The sequence below is a fragment of the Schistocerca americana genome, chromosome 8, assembly GCF_021461395.2.
Source record: "Schistocerca americana isolate TAMUIC-IGC-003095 chromosome 8, iqSchAmer2.1, whole genome shotgun sequence".
Lineage (NCBI taxonomy): Eukaryota > Metazoa > Arthropoda > Insecta > Orthoptera > Acrididae > Schistocerca > Schistocerca americana.
In genome coordinates, this window is record NC_060126.1 from 368,936,862 (window position 1) to 368,951,502 (window position 14,641).

Consider the following 14,641-nt stretch of genomic DNA (forward strand, 5'->3'; position numbering starts at 1 on the left):
TTCAGAAGAGGCAGGCGCAGGATTTCAGGTCGCCCCGCAACTTGTGACAACACCCGGCACATCCCCCCCCCCCCTCCACGCGCCAAACTCAAGCCCCCACAGGGAGGGGACCGTGGCTGAAAACTCGTACTTGCTCATTAGCCACAGTTCACCACTCCACTTACAATAAAAGGTAGTACGATTACTGTTTCATACGTCACTCTTTAGATGACAAGAGGTCAAATTTAGGAAAGAAGTAACTGTCACCTGAGCATATGGGTGCATTACCAGTTACTGCACTGACGGCAAAGAACACCCTACAATTCATAAGGTAACTTCCATTAACTTAAGTGTACTTCTTAATTGGGTGCATCCTAACTACATTAGGTTTAACTTGAGATATAAAGGGTGATTATAATTAAAGTTGAACTTTCAAAATACCGTAGAAATAACACTACTGGGCAGAATGACGTCAAATTACAAAATGGTTCAAATGGCTCTGAGCACTATGGGACTTAACTGTTGAGATCATCAGTCCCCTAGAACTTAGAACTCCTTAAACCTAACTAACCTAAGGACGTCACACACATCCATGCCCGAGGCAGGATTCGAACCTGCGACAGTAGGGGTCGCGCGGTTCCAGTCTGTAAAGCCTAGAACCGCTCGGCCACTCCATACGTTTTCCCCCTTCTTCGATAACATTCCGTTGCAATTTGACGTCATTCTGACCAGTGGCCTTATTTCTACAGCGGTTTGAAAGTTTAACTTTAATTATAATCATTTTTTCGGGTTTCTCACCAACAAGGCGACCAGGGTGACGAAAATCAAAATACGGGCAGGTCCCACAAACCTGGGCAAAAGCCTCCCCTAAATTTTATCTGCCCCACAACTTGCCGGGCCAACGTTTTTCGCACAAGCATGATCCCCTGCTCTCAGCGAAGCCGGCCGTCTTCCAGCATTATAACAATATTTTTCATTTTTTCGTGGACTACCTTCATGTTATTACGGATGCGCTTCCAGTAAGCGCAGATCTGACCAGCGTCCACCTTCTTCGGAAGCAACTCGTTAGGTGACCATAAATTCTCGGGCGATGAATTAGGTTTAAATACAAACATCAGGCTAGTTTTCGACCCCAGTGGGATTCGTGCGTGGCCTTATTGAAAGCGTACCCTAACCAACACAACGAACTATTGTACCGAGTATGATCGTTATGATGGAAAGCGATCAAAGATGCCCTTAAATTACAGTTTACCCGCTCCGCCATCTCCTCTTCAGAGCAGGAATTACGAAACGTGCCCGATTTAAAGGAAGAAGGATTATCAGGCACTAATATACAACGAGGTCCAAAGATACAGAATATTCCTTGCAAACACTTTATAGTCGTCTGGGTGGTAATGTTATGAATGGGAAGTAACCAGGAGCAGCGCGTGAACGCATCTGCACGAACGAAAACATAACACTCACACACTAAATTTTAAATTCTCTGCCTAGAACCTGTATGATGATAGATGTTATACATTTCTATTGCTGTTTCGTTTTCTGTTGCTTTCACGCAACTCTTTCCGTCGATTTTGTAACCATACTTTAACACTAACACGGAACGCTTTGAGTGCGAGGTCGCAAAAGGTCAATGATGTTTCCGGCGTTCGACGCCCGACGTATTGTCTACCATGCAACCACAATGTTGGCTGCTAATGGCAACAGTCGGCGAGACTGGAGGTATCCAACGGTGTGCACAGCATGAGGCTAGGGGGCGTAGTTGAACTGCTTAGTCGGCAAGTGTTACAGTGCTAGTGGTGTTGATACAAAGCAGAGCAATGGCAACGATAAACAAAGCAAGCATTTCATTATTTCTACAACGGTTGCCAAAGTTGACATTTCGTCAGATAGGAAACAAAGGAATTTCACAGAGTGGGAAAGAAGTAACAGATGAAATATTATCGTTGCTGCGAGATGGGTCAGTAGAATGTGTGGTGTCGTGTACGCTCGACTTTGTGGACAATGTACATGAAGAGTACAATGATTACGATACGTGCTTAACAAGTGGAAACGATATTGAACAAGTATTGAGCCATGTAGTTCATCATCCTTGTTGGACAGATATCCACAAATCGCGTCTCCAGTGAAAGGTAGTAAAAGACAATCGTTGTCCAAGGAGCGGACACTAAATACACTCCTGGAAATTGAAATACGAACACCGTGAATTCATTGTCCCAGGAAGGGGAAACTTTATTGACACATTCCTGGGGTCAGATACATCACATGATCACACTGACAGAACCACAGGCACATAGACACAGGCAACAGAGCATGCACAATGTCGGCACTAGTACAGTGTATATCCACCTTTCGCAGCAATGCAGGCTGCTATTCTCCCATGGAGACGATCGTAGAGATGCTGGATGTAGTCCTGTGGAACGGCTTGTCATGCCATTTCCACCTGGCGCCTCAGTTGGACCAGCGTTCGTGCTGGACGTGCAGACCGCGTGAGACGACGCTTCATCCAGTCCCAAACATGCTCAATGGGGGACAGATCCGGAGATCTTGCTGGCCAGGGTAGTTGACTTACACCTTCTAGAGCACGTTTGGTGGCACAGGATACATGCGGACGTGCATTGTCCTGTTGGAGCAGCAAGTTCCCTTGCCGGTCTAGGAATGGTAGAACGACGGATTCGATGACGGTTTGGATGTACCGTGCACTATTCAGTGTCCCCTCGACGATCACCAGTGGTGTACGGCCAGTGTAGGAGATCGCTCCCCACACCATGATGCCGGGTGTTGGCCCTGTGTGCCTCGGTCGTATGCAGTACTGATCGTGGCGCTCACCTGCACGGCGCCAAACACGCATACGACCATCATTGGCACCAAGGCAGAAGCGACTCTCATCGCTGAAGACGACACGGCTCCATTCGTCCCTCCATTCACGCCTGTCGCGACACCACTGGAGGCGGGCTGCACGATGTTGGAGCGTGAGCGGAAGACGGCCTAACGGTGTGCGGGACCGTAGCCCAGCTTCATGGAGACGGTTGCGAATGGTCCTCGCCGATACCCCAGGAGCAACAGTGTCCCTAATTTGCTGGGAAGTGGCGGTGCGGTCCCCTACGGCACTGCGTAGGATCCTACGGTCTTGGCGTGCATCCGTGCGTCGCTGCGGTCCGGTCCCAGGTCGAAGGGCACGTGCACCCTCCGCCGACCACTGGCGACAACATCGATGTACTGTGGAGACCTCACGCCCCACGTGTTGAGCAATTCGGCGGTACGTCCACCCGGCCTCCCGCATGCCCACTATACGCCCTCGCTCAAAGTCCGTCAACTGCACATACGGTTCACGTCCACGCTGTCGCGGCATGCTACCAGTGTTAAAGACTGCGATGGAGCTCCGTATGCCACGGCAAACTGGCTGACACTGACGGCGGCGGTGCACAAATGCTGCGCAGCTAGCGCCATTCGACGGCCAACACCGCGGTTCCTGGTGTGTCCGCTGTGCCGTGCGTGTGATCATTGCTTGTACAGCCCTCTCGCAGTGTCCGGAGCAAGTATGGTGGGTCTGACACACTGGTGTCAATGTGTTCTTTTTTCCATTTCCAGGAGTGTATAATTATGTTCATGGAAGATCATCCACAGCATAATGAAAAATAATTATGAACATATTTCGAATAAGTCCCTAGCAATATGACCGTGCTGTGCATAAGAAAAACTACGGATAGTCAAGGGAGAACAAGGCACACTTGCTACAAAAACAGGTGTTTGCGCGTTTCAAATGTGCTCGATACTATTTACAGGGTGTTTATGACAGTGACCTACTACGTCATGCACATCAAATCGCGCGCGAAATAGATTACAGTGATTTCAAGGGAAGTACTGGATGGTTGCATAACTTCAAACAAATGGTTCAAATGGTTCTGAGCACTATGGGACTTAACATCTGAGGTCATCAGTTCCCTACAACTTAGAACTACTTACACCTAACTAACCTAAGGACATCATACACATCCATGCCCGAACCTGCGACCGTAGCGATCGCGCGGTTCCAGACTGAAGCGCCTAGAACCGCTCGGCCACTCCGGCCGGCTAACTTCAAACAGTACTACAGAATCTGAGGATGTAAGATAACGAAATTTCAAACACAGCGTCAACTAGACGATGCGAAATCGACCCGAAAATTTGTAGATGAGATAAACAAACTGATCCCATCGTCCAGTAAGGAATGTGTTTTCAACTCCGACCAATCTGAATATTAAAGGAAATGCATATTAAAGGAACCCTGGAAATTTTACCGTGCCTATAAAACATAATATGGCACTGTCTACAGCTACGCGTTAGTAGATAGCCGGTTTCACAATAAGTTCCACGACAGACTGCTTCGCATTCGATTGCTTGCTATCACATTCCATCAGTTACCTTAGTATGATTCTACATGCATTCTTTAAGAGTGGGTACCTAGCTGAAAGTCCCTGCACAATTTGTAACTCCCAAGGAGTTCGCCTTCGGTCTCGATGGTGCGAACTTTTCTGATCTCTGGCGTCCCATTTTTCTTTCGGTATTCACGGTGCAAGTTAATGGTTAGTTTTGTACATGTCTTGAATGTTGACGATGTCCATTTTGTGAAGTGTAATACATACATCCCATAGAATATTGATCCTCTGCTCCTCCTGGACACTCATTTTCTGTCGTTCTCCTGATGCATCTTCCTCATGCACATGGTGAGTCATTAGCAGCTAATATATTTTCCTGTCATAACTGTTAACACAATACTTACAAACGATCGTTACTAACGACTGTACTTGCCACCTCGGACTCAAGCGGTTCCTTGTAAGTAAAATTTTCTGATAACGTGTAATTAGTGTTTAAAAGTACTGGGATGCACTAAAAATTAAACAATTCTCAACGGAGACCGAGTAGTCTGACTCGCAGCTATTGCCAGCTATCCATTCAACCCGTCCGACTCTTGCGTTGTGCGGGAGGCGGACGCGCAGGAGTAAGTTAACTGTTTGTCCAAACCATTTGCAATTGTCTCTCCTGACATGATCATTCAGTGCAAGAGGTGATATATAAATCTACGCATTAATCTTCCTGTGAAAACCAATTTATTTGGCAAGATCCCTACGTTAACACGATTACTGGATTACTAGTTCCGGCAATATGTATTGCCACCTTCCGACCTATAAAAAGGAAATATGCCAACGTTACAGGCTTACATTCATGTAAAAAAAAATTTAGTACAGCATACACTACAGCTCAATGGCAAAAATTACACGCCCATAATGGCTGTAAACCGACTACAATTTTACTTATGCAGTGATGCCACCTTGGTGTAAGGATGAATATATGGGATGTGTCTGCGTATATTTCCCTTTATAGACAAAACTATTCGCTGCAGACCTACGGCGTTTATGTTGGAAGTAGTCTTAAGTCTCACATTGTGCGCTCTGATGTTTTGTCGCGGTGGGTAGAAGTCGGCCGATGTGGGTGGCAAAAATTGTAATGCTAACGTAATTAAGACTCAGCGCTGCCATCACAAATTGCGTGGTGTAATATCTACCTAGCGCGTCTCAATACTATTTATAGTAATCGCAGGAGAAATACAACAAAGGAAAAACTGCTGGAGAAAACTGCGATTCAGTTCCAATCCAACATTTAAAGAAGGAGTAATTAATATCTGCGTGTAAGAATAAATAACGAGAAAATATATGTGAGCAAAATCTTCTCTTAGGAAATCAGGTCGCGGCACAATCGTTGAAGGCATCTACAAATGCTGAATGCGCAAGGAAGCAAGGACGTCACTGTCTTAAAAACGAGGCATTTCATTACGATCCAACTATAAAATATAATGAACATCCATGAATTGCAATCGGGAGAATGGATAAACTGTGTTCTCTAAATACTATAAGGCGGAAAAATTTAAAGGAGAAACAACAATTATATGCTGCTCAAATGGTAAAATTACGTTACCAGCACTAAAATTAACCCCACCTGAATGCTTTGAATGTATGAAAGGCGTATCACTGATATCAAAGGATTTTTTTGAAAGAAATAACAAGCTGTAGCGCATACTGCCAAATGACATCGTTTGGAAAATCAGCAATAACCGAGCAGAAAGGGTTTAATCCGGTAATTAGAATCCAAGGATAAGCGTATCATGAAATTGGCTCGTTGTCACCATTTGCAGATGAAACACTGATGTTTTTACGAGTTTACTTTGTAGGAAACGAGAACGATGAAGCCTATTAGCGCTCTTTGAACATCACTGGATTGCATCGAGATACAATTCTGGATCTACAACGTTTCCTTCTAAAAATTAATGGACTGGTACAAATGTTTAAAAATCAAATCGAAAAAATGGTCGCAGATAGTTATAAAATAATAATCGAAGCTGATAACAGAAGCTGATAATAAACCAACATGCGAGCACGAAAGACTGTTCAATGCACCTCAATCAAACTAAGCGGCCTTAGTAATTGTGGGCAATGAAATTAGCTATCGTGGTATTGTGACAAGAAGCAATATAGTGCAGCATATCGCTAGAACATTGGTCCATACTCTGGTAAGCTTATTTTAACACAAGAATTATTCAGAAAGTGCATCCATCGATAGAAATGAACTACCTAAATACAGACTAATTGTGTGAGCAAACAATTTTAACATCAAGGAATGACGTAGTGCAATAAATAATGTAGCAAATACAGGGTATGATTCCAGGTCTAAAAACAATATACAAATCGACTGATACAATAATGGATTAAGAAGAAAGTATCAACTTTTCAAGTGATTTTTTTAAACTCGTTAAATCCGTCCGATATGCCTCTGTATTCACTGAAACTGATTGGGTCGCCAATAAAATTATTGTGAAATATAACTCACCCAAATTATGTAATGAAACAAGATTGTGTGTCAAACAACCACTTCACAATATTATTGAAGCAATAATTTCAACTTAAACAAGAAGTAAAATCGGTGTTCATACCAAGAATCCCGTTGCTCTCAACTGACACGCCATTTTCTTTTTAAAGATTAAAATTTCCTGTGAAAGTAGCTTATAGTATGACAATCAATAAGGATCAGTGTCAAACATTTCACTACTGCAGAGTTAATTTGAAGGAACACCGTTTCTCACATGGTCCACTCTACGTTGCATTTTCACATGTTGGACATGCTGAATATAAGTATGCGTGCGCGCCACATAAACAAACATCAGATTTGTCCGAATAAGAAAGACGAAACGAAAACGTCTTTCACTGCAGTTTTGTATCCGTTATTACATTTATATAACTACTGACAGAAAACTGAAACCCCAGCAAAGCGGTTTGTTATCGGCTAGTTTATTTTATAAAAAATAAAAAGTATATTTTATTTGAAATTTTAAACTGGTTCATGTTTTTATTAACATTATTTTATAGAATAATTGTATTTTATATTGCTATCCTATATTTAGTAGGGATTTGTTTTCCAGTTTCCTCTTACGTAATTGTTAAGAGTCATCCTTCGCTTGCAGCGAAACCGATCAGTAACGTGAAATCCTTTTTCGTAATTCTGTAAATTTCGGCTGTGTAGTTTTCTCCTAAAGCAAAGTCCCGAGTCCCAAGTGACTGGAAAAAACCGCACGTGGCTCCTGTATATAAAAAGGGCAAAACAAATAACTCGCAAAATTACAGACCAATACCTTTAACTTCGCTTTGCTGCAGAATCCTTGAACATATTCTCAGTTCGAATATAATTAATTTCCTTGAGAGGGAAAAGCTCCTGCCCAGAAATCACGAACCCTGATCTCTTTAATCCTATCTTCATGGTCCTTAAGCGAAATGTACGTTGGTAGCAGGAGAATCGTTCCGCAGTCAGACTCAAACACCGTTTCTCTTAATTTTCTCAATAGTGGTCCTCGAAAAGAACGTCGCCTTCTCTACAGTGATTCCCATTTGAATTCCCGAAGCATTTCCGTAATACTTATGTGTTGTTCGAATCTACTGGTAACCAATCTTCCTTTAATCCGATCTTGTCCGTATTCCAAAGACTCGGGCAGTACTCGAGAATGGCCGCACTAGTGTTCTATATGAAGTCTCCTTTGCAGATGAACCAGACTTTCCTAAAACTCTCTCAATAAACCTACTACAGTGCTTACATGCTCGTTCCATTTCATGTCGTTTTGAAAAGTTACATCTTAGTATTTAATCGACTTGATTGTAGCAAGCAGCACGCTACTAATACTGTATTCGAACATTATGAGTCTGTTTTTCCTACTCATCTACATTAAGTTACGCTTTTTTAATTTAGAGTTAGGTACCATTCATCACGCAAATTAAAAATTTTGTCTAAGTCATGTTGTGTCCCCCTCTTACCGATGCCGCGCCATCACCAAACGGCCGCGCCGTCGAGGATAACGTTCTGTATTCTATTAAATAAGAAGTCTCCAAGCTACTCACGTTGTGGGGAACCTAATCTGTATGCTCGGACCTTCGTCAGCAGTCTGCAGTGAGGCACCGTGTGAAACGTTATCCGGCAATGTAGGAATGTCAGCACCAGAAAAAAAGACTAAGACTTAGGAAGTACATTGCAAATCAGTGTGTTGTCCAAAACTGGCTTCTAATTAATGCCTCTTTTATTCCGTGATATTCTGACAGCTTTTACTATCTACGACACATTTGCAATAAGGTTTGACAGTGATCTAGATAATATTTAGTGTGTTACAAATACAGCCTCGGATCCGTGTCCGGATTTGCAACAGAACAAAATCTGACTTCTGTCTTACCAGTAGAAACCCGGGGATGAATCCCTTGGCTGTCCTTAGCTGCAGTATGTTATGATGAGTTTCCTAAGAATGCGAACCTTGAAGTTTACCTTTAACCGTGGTATGGATCACTGCAGGTTGATAACATGTTTGTAAACTCTGCGAAATTGTTATGGAAGTATCATGCATGAAGTCATGTGGGAAAGCGTCGTTTTGGTCGCAATCAAACAGCAGACACCCAGGTCATTGTTTTAAAGACTCATTGAAAACACTTTGGGTGCATTAACTGAAAACAGAATTGGGGATGAAATTTTCATTTTCTCATTAATTTAAATGTTTTGTAAAAGTCGATGGTTACTTACATTTGATGCATTGAACTATGCTTCATTTCCTTACATCTCAGACTGGAGAAATAATTTGGTGTACAATAACATGAGTAGTCTTCATTTCGAGAATTAGCGTCGTTATTCCACTTGCCGACAATTTAATGGGACGATGTTTCGGAATAATTAAAGAATACCAGTAATAAATAACATAATAATAAGTGTGTGGGTCATCACTTGGTCTGGGCGGCGGCAAACTGACAAATGCCAGACGGCAAACATCGTCCTCCGCTACGCTCATCCTATTTAGGTAACCCACGTTGAAACTTCCCCTTTTTGATCAATTATACACGACTGTGCTTAACCTGACACACAATATTTTTTAGCGCAACGCAATCTGACTTTCAAAATTCCCTACCAAAGAATGGCCCTGACTAACATTAAACTATACCTTTCACAAATCACTTACCTCACAAAAATCTTCGCTGCTCAAGCTACTGCAATACAGCGAGCGCCACTACTGCCAGCTAAATAAAAGATTCAAACTATGGAAGGCACTAACTACTGATAGGGATAGTTAGCAAATGAAAGATATTAATAGAGAACAAACAATGTATTTACCTTGATATCATCATATATAAATATAGCAGTTCATGACAAATTACAAATCTCCGCCATCTCTCTCCCCACATCCACCACTGCTGGCGGCTCACCTCCAACTGCGCAACGCTACGCGCTGTTCACATCCAGCTGCCGCTGCCCAACACTACAATGGCAGACAACAATGCAAACTAGCCACAGACTGCACACAGCACAGCCAGTGATTTTCATATTGAGCGCTACGTAACGTTGCCAATAAGAAAACATAAACAGCCTACTTACATAGAGAAAACATAAACAGCCTACTTACATAGCCCCCATGCTCCCCACAAAAAAATTTTACAAATTTTTTTTGGGCAGTGGCCAATAACGATTTGATAAAATTTTTCATAATTACAATAACAAAGAAATCAAATGCACACACTTGTTGATACAATGTTGGTCAAAAGCTAAAATTTTCTCACAGTCCATAAAGACAGTCCTCATCATTCGTCACAGTAAAATTGCAGTGTTTTTCTCAAAGTCTGAGCAGTAAAGGAAAACGCACACAGAAGTAGTGGATTTCCATGCAATCTTGAAGAAGTAGTGTTGTCCTTCCAACGGAACGACAGTGCTGACTCTTGACATGCATACAGGTAATGGGCCACAACAGAGCAAACCCACAGCAGAGTCAGTCGAAATTTTGAGGAGTATTGGTAGGTAGGTCATCACAGAGCAGACCCACTGTAGTCCTGGTAGAGATTACGGTATTGGTGGGCCACCAGAGGTGCAGACCCACTGCAGTCCTTGTAGAAATAATGGTATTGATGGATCATCAAAGATGTAGACCCACTGTAGTCCTTGTAGAAATAATGGTATTGGTGGGCCATCAAAGATGCAGACCCACTGTAGTCCTTATAGAGATGGCCAGCAGCCATGTGTTGTGACTGTGCAGGTGCACAATCACCATCGAAGAGTCTTGCGGATAATATAGCAAGTCCATAAACCACCACTTGTGCACTCACAAAGTTTTTGAAATTGTCCTTAGAACCAGCAATGCTGTTATCCAGTCCCTTGCTGAGTTATTAACACACGTGCAAACACTAACAGTCCCAACTTCTCACATATTGTCCATATACTATGACCAACAGAATCGTGTGCAGTGAAATGTAACTAACAAGTTAATAATATCATGAACTGGTGATAATTACAATTTTATAACATAAGAATACAATAACAAAGGTACAAAATACATCATTAAAAACATAACAATACAGATAACATTTGTAGTACCGGCTTTACAACAGAATAGAAATAAACATATACATCAGTGGAATTATGACATGAGTACATACATAAAAGATCACAATAACTTTTGAAACATCAACTTCACACATGAGCATTAAACAGAACAGAATTAATAATGTCTAACATCTTTACAAAGTAAATAACATAGTATCAGAAAAATTCTACAATGTAACTCATATCCGCTAAACACATAAAGACAGGAGAAACACAAATATACAAGAGTACACAAACACATAGCAGAATAACACAAGAGGAAAGAGCAGGGTTTGTTTTCAGTGTAACATTTGGTACTGCAGTCCAACCTAAAACTTCATTCCATAGATCTTTCGTCTTATTTCAAAATTTGTTTCCACCAAAAAAAATCCTATCAAAGCATGCTTTCTGTATTTATATGTTCACATATTTCTTACCTCATTATTTATTTCCAAGAAAATCCTACGTAAACCTGTTGTCCCTAAACCCTACTTTTTTGCTCATATCCTCTTTCAAAATACTTTTTTTGGCCAAACCATTTTCTTATAGCTTCTCAATGCATTTCTTCCAATTCATCACATCTCGTTCTCTCATATAGCCTACCCCATCTTAAGCTAACTTAAACCTACTGAGCTCAGATGCTAAACTAAGGGACGAGGCAATGCAGCAGCACAAAACAATTAACACAAGCAGCAATGACAAAAAATACAGATTGGCAAAGCTAGCAGCAGCAAATGTAATAACTTATATCAAAACATGACATAGCTCAAGCAGAAAAAAATATTACACTAAAAATGGCCATGTCTAATACCTATGTCACATCTTAACACTAGAGTGATGCATCACAATTTATTCTACAAAAGAAATTACCAAGTACTTACCGAGCGAGGTGGCGCAGTGGTTGGACACTGGACTCGCATTCGGGAGGACGACGGTTCAATCCCGCATCCGGCCATCCTGATTTAGGTTTTCCGTGATTTCCCTCAATCGCTCCAGGCAAATGCCGGGATGGTTCCTTTCAAAGGGCACGGCCGACTTCCTTCCCCGTCCTTCCCCAATCCGATGAGACCGATGACCTCGCTGTCTGGTCTCCTTCCCCAAAACCAACCAACCAACCAACCAAGTACTTGAAAAGAAAATTATGAATGCAGTTCCAGTGAAGGTAAATGTCGCTTTGTGCTCCTCATTTTTTTGAAAAAAATTATTATATACTCGATCTGTAGACAGAAAATATTTATATTAGTACATCTATAAAATTTTATTTTAACCAATGCTGCAGGGCAGCTAGAAACTAGATATCAAATGAAATAAGCAACTATGTACAAAGCAAAGCGTAAGAACATCGTTCAATAGTCATGTGGCATTTCATAAGTAGTAAAAAAATCTCTCATCTAGAAAGACAGTAGTCATAGTCAGGTGTGTAGACAAACTATTTCTTGTCATTTCATTAGGCATTTCAGTAAATATCAGAAAGTACGATATGTTTCCAAGTAATTAGCGTGTCAGATTTGCGATGCTTTCTCTAAAGGAATGACAATGTCCAGGATAATGGCCTCCCTTTTTTTTTCCTTCCTGTGCTCTGAAAGGTACGCGCCAATGGCCCTCTCTCCAGGCGTCCGACACAGCTGAGTGCCCACGACGCTTTACGTGCAGGTGGTCACTTAACTTTCTTACGGAAATATTTACGACAGCAGTTTCCGCTACAATGACAGTCTCACATAAAAATATTTCACAGGTCAAGAATTAGCGTTGCAAATCTGTAGAAAGAAAATCCTATAAATATAAGTGTCCAAATAAAATATTCGTCAGCATTGTGATACAGTCACGCATTTACGCACATTTCATAACTCTTAAAGTACGATTCTTGGTTTCCAACATACTTCTTATTCCTCATATACGGTAGCAACATCTTATTGATCATAAACATATCTCAACAGCATAGTACACATCATCGTCGTAATAATAACATCATAACACCTCAGTCAAATCTCAAAATCGTCGTAGCTTCCTCCAATAATTTCAAAACCTAAAAAAAATTCTCTGCTCATTTCAATAGTGTCATCTACCTCAAACGTACTTTAAAATCATGCTCCCTTACCAAATACATCATTCAAAGCTCTCATAGTATCACAATGATTCCGAAAAAATATGAACAGTTTACAAAGTACAGACAAAATACAGTTTCATAAGTGTGAAGTTACCCAACTGTGTATTGCGTAAACATGTGTCACTGATGTAGTAAAAAAAGTTTATCTCTCAGTTAAATCATCAGATAGCTGTGTAATTTGTGTGTTAGAGAAATATGGTACCGATGTGTAAAGTTGTATAAGCAAATACCATATTAGCTAGGGTTCCTTGTGGTTGCCACACACATGGTACACAAAGTAAGCGTGTACCCCCCTGAGGATTAATGTAATTATACCCTCAGGTGTTACAGATTACAGCAATGGAATGAAATGTATCACAGAAAACTTTCTTTGTAATTCAAAAATCTTTAAAAATAAATGTTTTAAGTACAAAATTAATCACTCAAATACGTGTACTGTAGCGCTAAATGTGCGTCTTGATGCAACATAATCTGTGTGGAAGTGTCGTAGTTATCGTCCTCCGAAAGCTAAGTTCTGCAGAAGTCAATGTACTTACCTCATAATACACAAAAGTGAAATGCTTTGCGTATAGATATCGTAGTTATTATGCTTATTGGCGTGATGAAGAAAGTACTGTACAGTAACGTATTGTTGAGCCACGAAAAAGGCTGTCTCATTGTTGCTATACCACAAAAGTTACTACTAAAACATGTTTTTCTTTCCAGAAGAATTCAGAAAACTGTGCAGATATAAAACAGATACACCGCAAAAGCAACATTGTAAATTGTCACTCATTAGTAGCGTCGTGATAAAAATCGTGTAGCTGTCACATAAACTAACCTCTGTGTCATCTGGTATCTCTCAGAAAGCACTTTAAATTCAGAATGTATTTTCAAATAAACCAAAATGTTGCATTAAAATCTTATTAGCAGTACTGGTAAATGTTCTAAGTATGTGAGCCTTATAGTCGTTACGTAAACGTGCATCTAACAAGCAAGAATGTACACACACAATAACACTGTGTCGTCTGTTCACAATAACAATGCATTCGTAATTTCTGTTTCAATAAGTTCTCTTGGTTCTTCACTGGATATTTAACTTCAAAGATTGTTGCATGTTAACAGATTCTAAGTCTGACAAGCATACTAGCAATGTAAAGTGAAAAGTTTTATGGCAATGACAAAGTTAAAAAGCAGATTATCTTTCAATAAACGGTTTTACATGTGAAATGTGGTGTAAACCTTTACTCTTCCTAGTACGCAGACTTCCAACTGAAAAGCAATTGTCATGTTTTATACGTCGGTAAGGAATGCTAAAATTTTTCTCAAGGTTAGCGTCTATGTTATTTTTCTCAGAGCCAGTGGGCGCACGTGGCTGCCTGCTGTGCGAGTCATTGTCTGTCTCTTTGTTGGCGCGCGTTGTTATTGGGATTAGGAGACCTAACTTCTACAAATTCGCCTTGCCGAGGGGGCCCAGCTCTGTTAGAATCCCGCCAGTTCTGATGAAATTCAGGTCTGTCGTTACGAATATATCGTCTGTCGTCATGTCGGTAGATTCCGTAGTTTCTTCCTTGTCCGTCACGTGGTGGAGAATTTCTCCCTGAATCGTGACTGTGCGCCGAACTGTTGCGTCTGAAGTTATTCTGCCTCCCTTGATAATAATTGTTTTGG